Below are 10,917 nucleotides of genomic sequence, written 5' to 3'. Positions count from 1 at the left end.
AGGTTTTCTCTTCTGTGAAATGCAAGTTAATTTCTTTCACCTATTTTTCTATTGATTTTTTTTCATTTTTTTAATTGATTTGTAGCAATGTTATTCTCAAAACTTTATGTGTTGCAGATATCATCTCCCAGGTTATAACTAGCAGTTGCAGTTTGTTTTTTCATTGTCTTTTGATAAATGGAATGTTCGATTTTAATATAATTATATTTATCATCTTTTCATTTATGGTTAGTGAATTTCGTGGCTTGTTTATGAAATCTTTCCCTACAATGAGGTCATGAGGAGAGTGAATGAGCCATTCCTCCAGACTCTAATTTAATTCCAGTTCTTATTAAGCCCTGCCAAATGCGACAGCATTCCAAATGAGCTCTGTGACTCCACTATTCTCTAGTCCTTAATCTATATTCCAAATTGTAGTCAACTCCATGCCTTGTAATCCTGTTGTAATCCTGCAGTGAAATCCTTTCTACTTCACTGAGCCTAGGTTTGGCCCTCAGATTCATGCCTTCCCTTCCCTATTTCATCTGTTCGGTAAGTGACTCCTTACGAGCACTTCCCAGTGTTTGTCCACTGGGAGACACTGGCCAGAGAGTGGAGGACTGTTTCTCACCTTCAACCCCTTGTTCTAATGACTCAGCAGCATCTCTGGCAACCAAGTCAGGCTCAAATAGACCCAGCTTCCACCAGTAATTTGTGTTGTGGGGTCCAGTAATTCCAATGGCTTTCTTTGTGCCTCTGACCTAGGGGCCTCATAGTTTCCTGCTGAAATTAACATCTGGATCTCAAATCCTCCATTATCGGTGTGGCCAGTTCCCAGATTGAGTGCCCCCTGATGGAGATATTGGAAGTCTATTCTGTTTCCTTGGTTTCAACCCCAAGCAATACTCTTCTCATAATCTACATTCTAATCTTCTCATACTGCTTATAAGATCCTTCAGAATTCAGCCCTGTTTCCCTTTCCAATTTTATCCCCTGACTCTTCCTGCCCTTAAAGTTTGTAATATAGAAAAGCCAAACTCCATTTGCTGCTTTTTCTTTTCTTTTTTCTTTTCTTTTTTCCTTTTCTTTTCTTTTTTCTTTTCTTTTCTTCTTTCCTTCTCTTTCCTTTTTTTTTTAAAAATCATTCCTTGGTTCCCCTGCCTGGTAAATGCCACCACCACCACCACCACCATCACCTTTGCTTTTCTTATCTTCTTGGGAAAGAAGATAAGAAAACTCCGCTCACTCCACTGTGAATCTGTTTCTACACCTCAGTCAGACAGAATTAATCAATGCCTCTTTTTATGAACATGTACGAGATGTTGTTCTGCATCATACAGGGAGGAGAGGGAGAAGCAGCGTAACAGTTAAGCACACTGATGCTTGAGTCAGATTTTCATTGGTTCAAAACCAGTTCTTCTGTTAAGAGCTATACAACCTTGAGCAAGTGACTCAACCACCACTAACTTTATTCTACCTCATGGTTTTCAGTATTTAATGAGCTAATACATATGAAGCATTCAATAAATGGCTATCTAATAGTATAATTTCACATTGACTCATAGTTTGTTTTAAACACCTCCATGCATTTTTATGGGTATGTCCTTGAGCTCCTTGAGGGTAGTAACCAAGCTTTCAGTTGTTGTTGTTGTTTTTCCTGTTTTGTTTAGCAGCCCTTTAACTTAACATTTTGCCTTGCATCTAATAAATGTTCTAAAAATCTTTCTTAAAAGGTACAAATCTGCTCCAACCCCTGGGTTGCATAGGGCAGGGAGGATGAAGGTCAGAAAGCATTCTCCTCCTACCTCACCTTCCACTTGTCACAACCTTTCAGAGAGGTCACCTTTCTATTCTTAAACATTCAGTCTCTCAGCTCTCAAATACATTTAAATAGAAAAAAAATCTAACAACATACCCCATTTACCTCTCTAGGGAAATGAACAAGCAGGAAATTCCTTACATCTGCAAAACTTTCACTCTCCAGAATATATACATGAACACCATTTACAGAACACATGCTAGTCTCAAGCACTAATGGAGGACTTTTTTCCTCTTAAATGCTATCAGCAGGGAGTGAGACATTCAGCAGAAGCTCATATCCCTGGTGGTACATCCAGTGCAAAGGGAAGAACAAAGCTGAGCCTTTCAAGACAAAAAAGTGATGCATTTGGCAGAGGTTATGTAAGGAAGGTCACCTGAAAAGCAAGTCCGTGCAAAAGCAGTCCACATGACCAGACTCCAGAAGCTTCTACGCAGACCAGGTCTTGTTATTAGCAAACTTCTCCCAGTCCAATAACCCAAGTTGTGTAATCCTTCCTTTTTGAATAGAGAAAAGCTAATAACTGAAAATTCTCAGTTCCATAAAATTAGGCATGATCACTTATATTAATTAAAACTCTATTTTCTTAAAATAAGTACTGCATAATTCCTATAGAATTTGAAGCAACAATCACAACAGAGATATCTATGAGGTTGCCAAGACACTGAAGGTATTTCGGGCTTCACAACGTAGGAAAAGAAATTATCCAAGTTTGAGTGAACGTATCCAGCTTTTGCTAGCTTTAAGAAAGAACTTTGTCATTGATGAAGCACAAGGGGAGTGTCAGCTCTTTAGTTACTCGGTGAAGCACTGGGGCATCTTACTTCTTCCAACATTCTATATGTCAGGTGCAGCAAGTACCAAGACAAATCATTAAGTTATCTTGCTATTAAAAGAAAAAAACATAGTGCTGTGCTACTATAAATCTTGCTGAACATTAAGAGATTAAATCTGAAAAAAATCCTGTATTCCTTCTCTTAAAGTTTTTGCATATTATATATCTGGTAGAATTGATGCTGATACAATTCACCGCAATTAAAAAGATAATGAAACAGCCATCAGGACTTATACCAATATTACTGACCAGCAAGTTTCCCAGAATCAGTAAACTTCTATGGAAAATTAATTTCATGGTTGTCTGCTCTGGTAAAACCCCTTACTGAGTTGTTATAAAAAGAGAAAATTGAGATTGGCTGTGGGAATACCAAAAAGTTGATGCAGCTAAAAAGAATTGTCATGTTTACATATTTTATTGCTTTAGGGCCCACACTCTCTTAAAACCTTTAGTAAGTTTGCCTTTCAGCTGACACCAGAGCTGAAAAGTATTGCCCACATGGGTCCTCAAAAAAAATTCCAGAAAGATGCATGTATACCTACAATAGGTAAGCAAATAAGTAAATAATAACTGATGATGATGATGATAATGATGATGATGATGATGATGACGACGATGATAATGATGAAATGATTAATCCATTTAAAGAACAGGTAGATAAAATTTCTATGTGAGAATCTAGCCAATCATTGGCAAATCTGTATTATATTTACAGAGCTTATATCGGTATTCTCCAATATTTGTGTTGGCTATAATTTACTTTACAAGTCTAAGTCTGGATACATTCATCTAGGTTTGGAAGCTGAGTAACTTTTCAAATTCTGTAGAAAAAAAAATCTTAGAAGAAACCAAAGATATTATTTTGTTTATTTTGGGGAGCAATTTGTTTCAGGGTCAAATTTTAAAAAATTTACCTTCCAAATGATTTCATGTTTTGTTATCATGTATTTGAAAACAGCTTGGGTATGACATACCACACCTTCTGCTCTTCTAAATAAGACTGGGGAACAGATGGCTACTGACCTTTATCTCCAAACAAGTTCTGCCTGCATGCATACTATCTTATTTGTAAAAATTAATCTTCTTACCTTCCCATATTTTTCAGATTGGAACAGTTGATTCAAGAGCCTATCAGTAATCAACATAATTATTAAAAGCTCGACACACATGCATATTCTCTCATGAATTCCTGTTTAGAAAATTAACTTTTTGGTATTTTTAGCTATCAAAAACCCCAGTTAGAGATATAAAAGAATATGTTTGTAAAACTCTAAAGTGTTCTGGTATGTTTATCAGACAAACAGGCCAATCATTCAAATATCAACAAAGAAAAAACAATTTTAAATGGTCCAGGTCACACAGAAAAATTTGCCACTGCAAAAAACATGTATTGTACTCATTCTAAAGAATTCTGTAATTATTAACTAGAAAAGGAAGCCACGCTATTCATGAGAAGCATTTGTGATATACACTATTTCTTTAGCAATTAAGTATATATTTCAGGAAGATAAAACTGATGTGCTTCATAGAAAATATTTCTAAGAACTGCAAGTTTATGTCTATACGACCATAGGCATACACAGACCTAGGGCAGAATTAAGACAGTGATGACTATATGCTTTCTCAAAAGGTTACAAATTCTTTAACATATTTTTTCACTTCATTTTTATATCTTAAGTCATATATATTATATGCTGATAGGTGGCAATCTAGAGCACAAACATATATTCAACAAACTGCAGCAATAATCTATATATTTCAGAAGAGATTTTCTTAGAACTGAAATATCCAAAATTATCTCAAATTATACTTTGCATGTGAAAATCTAAGCAACATGTGGCATTTTCAAAATAATAATATAATAATAGTACAAAATAATAGTATAATAAATAATTGAAGAAAATGACTGTTCCAGATTAGTATGGTTGTTTAACAAGTTTTATGGTGAGAAAATAATTTTCCCAAATTAACAATGACTACTGTTATATAACTTGCCCCTTAAAATGGACTTAAATTTTTGCTCTCTCTATGCTGGCATATTCTTTATAAGACAAATAAGTCAGGCTAAAGGATTATCTCTTTGAAAATAAGTTTTACTGGTAGCTGTACAACTTTTTGCATAGTTGGTTTTTTGTTTATTTTTTAATGATAGCATTATTATCCTGATATTTTCTACTTTAAAAGAAAGCAAATTTCAAGGTAAACATTGCGGTAGAAGATTAATCTCTTACCAGTGTGCCCAAGTATTTGATACAGTATAATAATTTACAATAAATAACAAAGTAAAATGTTACTCACTATATGAGAATCTGTTGATACGTGTCTGTGACCTCAAAAGTAATTAAAATAATGTAGATGATAAGGTCAGAGTTTAGAATTTTACCTACATTAGTTTTCATAAAAACTGACTATAAACATTCAAATACTCTTTGAAAAAGAAAATTATAATTGTTCACCTATCCTGGCTTATGATAGCTTAAAGCAAAACTGAACAATTCAAGTGGCAGTTATCAAAAAAAAGAGGCACTAGTGTTTCCCTAAAGTATTACTAAAAAATGAATACTACTTCCTCATTAAAAGTACACAATGGTATATAGTCAAAATAGTATTTTTATGGCTAAATTTTGTTTAATTGCATTTTTTAAAAATCTAACAAAAAGGGATGGGCTTTAAGACATGACTCAACACATCTATTTAATATCACATGTTTAATGCTCTGAAATACAAAATGCATGTAAATAATATATTCTAAACACTTTATTTTAAAACTTTATAAATGTAATTTATACTAAACCATTTCATAAGGGCTATACTTTACAAATAATAACTAATAATACAATTATTTGCTGATAACCAGAATTATAAAGACAGATAATAATAGAAACATGCATAATAAAGTCAATGAATTTCAGTCCTAGATGTTTGATACTTCCCAAATTCTCTCCATCAAAGTACATCTAGAGGTTTGACATGTACTTCAGCATAGCTGAGGAACTAATCCAAAGAGCCAAGAAACTAATTCTAAATTTCTTTTAAGTTACGTGGTTTTAAAATCTAATAATATATTAATCTTACTATTTTTAGATATTTGAAATACAACTTCATTCTTATTCCAAACTAAAAGGAATAGGAATGACAGTAACAAACAAGATTTCACCACTGAATATTGCGCTATCACTACAGCAGACTTATATTTGAAACTTGGTAAGGAAACAGTGTTCCAAAACAGCTAAATATGAAGGTCCAAAAAATAAAGGTATTTTTTTAACTGCCACATTCACTCCAAAGCCTGTTTATCTCCTTCAGCATCCCAAAGATTAAGCACATGTTCTGCTTAGCTCCATAATCGAGTGGCAAATACGCTGTACCACTGACATCACAGGACAGTTGCCAATGAAACTAGCCTTCTGATGCTGAGTCCAGCTCCACTTTCTCACAGGTCATCATTCTCATACCAGAGAGCAGCTGTCTGAGCAACCTCTAGATCATGCTCATATTATGTTGCCAAAGCTGGGTCGATGACAACCTCTGGTGGGGCAAGAGCAGGTACAGTGACAAATTCCAAGTTAGTGTTCAAGCGAGCCAGAGGCAGGGCTTTTCAAAGTTGTACTTATTTTGGCAGAAATGTCATAGTACTGAAGATTCTTCTCTCAGTGGAAGACAATTGATTTTGCCTTAACTTTTCTCTCCTTGATATTCACTTTGTTAACACACAAGACAATCGGGATGTTTCCACATACTTGTACCAGATCTCTATGCCATTTGGGCACATCCTTGTAAGCATTATAATGGTAAACTGGGCTTGGATGTAATAGCCATCTCTCAGTCCACCAAATCTCTCCTGACCAGCTGTATCCCATCCATTAAACTTACTAGGTCCTCTGTTGGTGTGGAACATTAGGGGATGGATCTCAACACCCAAGGTAGCTACATACTTCTCAAATTCACCAGTCAGATGTTTCACAAATGTAGTTTTTCCAGTCTCATCATCACCAACCTGTACAAGTTTGAACTAAATTTGAGGTTCTCCTTGGGTAGCAGTCGTAATGTTACTTCCAGAAGCATCTCCAGGCCTGACTGAGCTAATCTTACTATTAGTAATCAGTTATTGTGTCTTTCCCAAATCTTTGAGTAAAAATCTTCTCTAGAAGGTGTGTTTATATTAATACCATGGATTTGTTTAAGCTCTTGCTCTCACAGCACACCAAAGTCCTAGAATATGAGTACTCCTTAACAAAAAGCATATATTTGGTCTAATTTCTACTTAGACCTATCTAGGTTAAGTTGAACTACACCAAGGGCAGCAGCTATACAATAGTAGTTCTAAAATAAGAACTGTTTTTTTACTCCCAGTCTATTTCTATCTTCTATATTACGCCTTGCCCCAACAGATTTGTATTTGTGGCTACAGTTCAGGAATTATGGATTCTACTTAGAGTTTTACTTAGAAACCTGTTTATAACATAGCTTACTATTAAATACATCCAGATATTATATAAAATAAAAGTAATCCCATTAACATTCTTTCCATAAGGAAAAAAATACATAAAGCAGGAAAATCATATTTATCCTTAAAAATTGTCTAGTACCTAGAAACTTCTGCAATGTTTCTAAATCTAAAAAGTAGAAAATGCAAAAGGAAAACTTACTGTAATAATTGGGAGAAAATAAGAAAACATCTGATGATGAAGAAAACAAACTGACATTTATTGAAACATTATCCAATTCCAGGCACTTCAATACATACTATATGTAGATTAATCTTTTGTTCTCATTATAATCCTATCAGGTAATTATTACTAACATAAAATGGAGTCTTTGGGGATTTAAATAAAAACATGTACAAGTTAATTAGAAAGTGGCAGATACAGAATTTGAATTCAAGCCATGTGACTACAGAGTGTACTCTTAATCACCATGCTCCTTGCCAAACAAAAATGGATTGCCAAAACATGAAGATTATCCCATTATATATCATGAGTAATTAGTTCACCAACTAGAAATTATGGAAATTTCAGAACCATTGCCACTGCCACTACTATCATGAGGTAGTCAATATGGAAACTTGGGAGATTTAGAAGAGAAAAACGATGAGAAAAGTTGGAGAGACAGAAGAAGTGGAAGTGCTAGAAGTAGCAAAGGTGATAGTAAAAAAATCAGAAGACTCAGAGAGAATGAGTTAGGATGGCAGGAAAATTAGAAGCAGTAGAGTCATGAGCATCAGACCCTGTAGCAAAAGAAACAGGGTGTGACAATTCAAAAGAAGACAAACATTTCTGCAGTGAAGGGATCCTTGTGAAGGAGGCAAACATGTGGACTGCTGGGAGGTAGAAAGAGGAGAGGGAAGAGCATAGAGGGTAACATTTAACTCCATCCATAAAGAGGGTTAAAAGCAGTCAGGCAATGTGAAATCCCCATTGCAACAAGAACGTTAGCGATGACTTCAACTATGCTTCTAGGGGCTGCAAGGTGGAAGGTACGGGTTTTATCCTTCCAGAAGTCAAATTAGGAAAGACAGAAATTGGGCCCCACCAAATGGAGGAGTGTGTGATTTTAATTTGAATTAGCTGGCATGATTTCATAATTAGCGAATTCTCATACAAATACACATTCATGTTTTTTTTTTTTTTTAATAATCTTGGGTAACTCTGGACCTTTTAGAGTAGGCTTCTTTAGCTTCCTAGAGTAGACATTATTCTTACATCCACAACAGTGTCAATTTCATATTCTAAAATACATATTTTTGTCATGCTTCTACCTGAAATCATTTTAACAATATTAAATGCATAAATATGTGATGTCTTCCAATACACAAATATGTGATGTCTTTCCATTTAGTCCTTCCATTTCTCTTAACAATGTTTTATAATTTTAATATTAATTTTATAACTTTATTAAATGTTATTCCTAAATATTTTATCTTTTTTGATACTGCTGTGAGTGGAATTGTTTTCTTAATTTCGTTTTTGAATTGTTCATTGCTAGTATACAGAAATACACTTACTTTTTGTGATTGCTTTTATATCATAACATTTCTAAGCTCATTATAGCATAACATTTCTAAACTCTGATAGATTTTAGTAGATTTAGCCCAGATTACTGTAATAGTCTTCAATCTAGTCTATAGTTTTGCTTCTGTCCAATTTATTGTTCACGGTGCATCCACTGATCTTGTATATTATGTTTCTGAACTTATAGTGTCCTCATTTAGAAGTCTTCAGTCACTCTCTATTGACCTTAGGATAAAGTCTAAATTTCTCAGTGTTTTACAAGGTTTTGCTTATTCATACAGTTTTCATACAGTGTCTTCTCTCTAACTTCCAGGCTTATTTCTTGCTATTCCATTCCTTGGACTCTATGCACCAGCCATATTGATTTTTTTTCCTGGCAGGGGGATCACAAAATCACCATACTTTCTTTTTGTTCCATGCTTTTCAACATGTTGTTCCCTATATCTAGAGCATTATTTTCTTCTTCCTCTTTACATATTATATTCTCTTATTTTTCAGGGTTCTGCTCAAATAAGGTTTCCACTAACCATCAATTAGCCTTGAATATGAAATCTTGTTCCTATGCCATCACAAATCTCCTACTTAAGACTTTATTCTAATTTTTCTTTGTGTAGTGTTTATTTTTTATAGAAAAAATTTTAGCCCTATTGTTCACTTTCATCGAATCATTCAACAGATGTTGCAGATGAATAGGACATTTGTGATATTTAGACTCAAGGAATTTACAATCTAATATGTTAACAATTAAACAATCAAAATAAATTATTATAAACTTTAAATCCATGAAAAAATTATTAGAATTGAAAACAAACATTTTTCTGTTTGGTTCAATGCTGTATATCTAGCACAAAGGATAGTCTTGTCATCTGGTATAAGTACAATAAATACTGATTGAATAATATGGAACACAGAAATGAGCAAATAATTGAGGAGACTAACAGGACACTATGAGAAGCAACAACAGAGAAACCTATAGATAGGGGATGAGGAAAAACTTATTAGGAAATATAGCATTTAATGTGAGAACTAAATAATAAAGAAGACTGCTATTGAAAAAGTGAAAGAAAGATCATTCGAACCAAAGAAATGGTTAGAATGCACGAAATTCATGATGGATGGTGGATGGACAGATGGATGGATGGATGGATGGATATATATATAATAAAAAATATATAAATAAATAATAAAGAAATATTCTCTGCATTTATCAGGAATGACTCACAAACTACGTCTTAAATTCTTGAATTTGGACAAGGGGTTTAGAGACATTTAAGCAAAGTTAGACTTGTGCTTTATTATATATCATCAAGCAATAATGTCATCAAAAGGATGATATTAGGCTCACACTCCATCCTCATAAATAGGTCTAAAATATGGTGTTTTAACCAAATTTATCTTGTTTTCTTCTGGCTTAGAGTCCATCGGTGATTCCCAGTGTCTTGTCTAGCCCACACCTACCCACTTGGTTAGGGGACCAGATTCTATGTTCTGAACCAGCTGTTACTCTACTTTTGTCCATTTGAGGTTAATATCTGGAGTCTCCTCCTACAATGACCCACTCATCAAATATCTAATCATGTCTTTTCTGGCCTCAGCCAAGTCTAATTCACCATACTCTTTGGACATTATATATTAGCATCACCTGGGAGCTTGTTAGAAATTCAGATTTCCAGACCCATTGAATCATTTTCTGCATATTAAGAGAATTCCTCAGATGATGTGTACACACGTTCAAGGTAGAGAAGTACTGCTCTAACTAATCTACTCCTCAAATTCCACTATAACTTCTTTTCAGCATCCTGATTCTTCTCACTGGCAGATTTATGCAAGTATAAGAGTAACGTATACTGAACCTTTCTGAATTTTGGCATTCCTATGGATAATTTCTTTTTTTCTTTCATTAAAGAAAATTGCTATTATCATGGTTGGTGGAGGGCGTAGGGGAAAGAATTAATTCTAGGGTGTTGTTACAGAAAACAAAAAAGCACTGTTTGATGAAAGCTTGAACAACACCTGTTAATCTGGTTAGCGGTATGATCCACATCTACAGCAAATGAGGAATGATCTTATTAAAAGTAAAAGGAGGTGGGGCTGGTATAAAGCCTTCCCAACCTCATAATAGGATCACTGTAAGTACTACTTCAAAGTCTTTGATCCACTCTAAGTTCACATGAGTTGCTTAGAGGATGACCCTTTATTAGAGCAGAACCTTCAAACATCTGTCCATCATATCAACATCATAATATATTTGCCATCTATTCTTCTCTTAGAAA

At 34.2% G+C, this 10,917-nt stretch overlaps 1 pseudogene; it reads right to left on the bottom strand.

Annotated features, from left to right (window-relative positions):
• Positions 1–6,066: 6,066 nt before the first annotated feature.
• LOC120581205 (GTP-binding nuclear protein Ran-like) lies at positions 6,067–10,066 on the bottom strand (annotated as a pseudogene).
• Positions 10,067–10,917: the final 851 nt, after the last annotated feature.

Source organism: Pteropus medius, unplaced genomic scaffold, assembly GCF_902729225.1.
Source record: "Pteropus medius unplaced genomic scaffold, Ma_sr-lr_union100, whole genome shotgun sequence".
Taxonomy (NCBI): Eukaryota; Metazoa; Chordata; class Mammalia; order Chiroptera; family Pteropodidae; genus Pteropus; species Pteropus medius.
The sequence above is the reverse complement of the archived record's forward strand: the minus strand, read 5'-3'. Positions and strand labels throughout refer to the sequence as shown.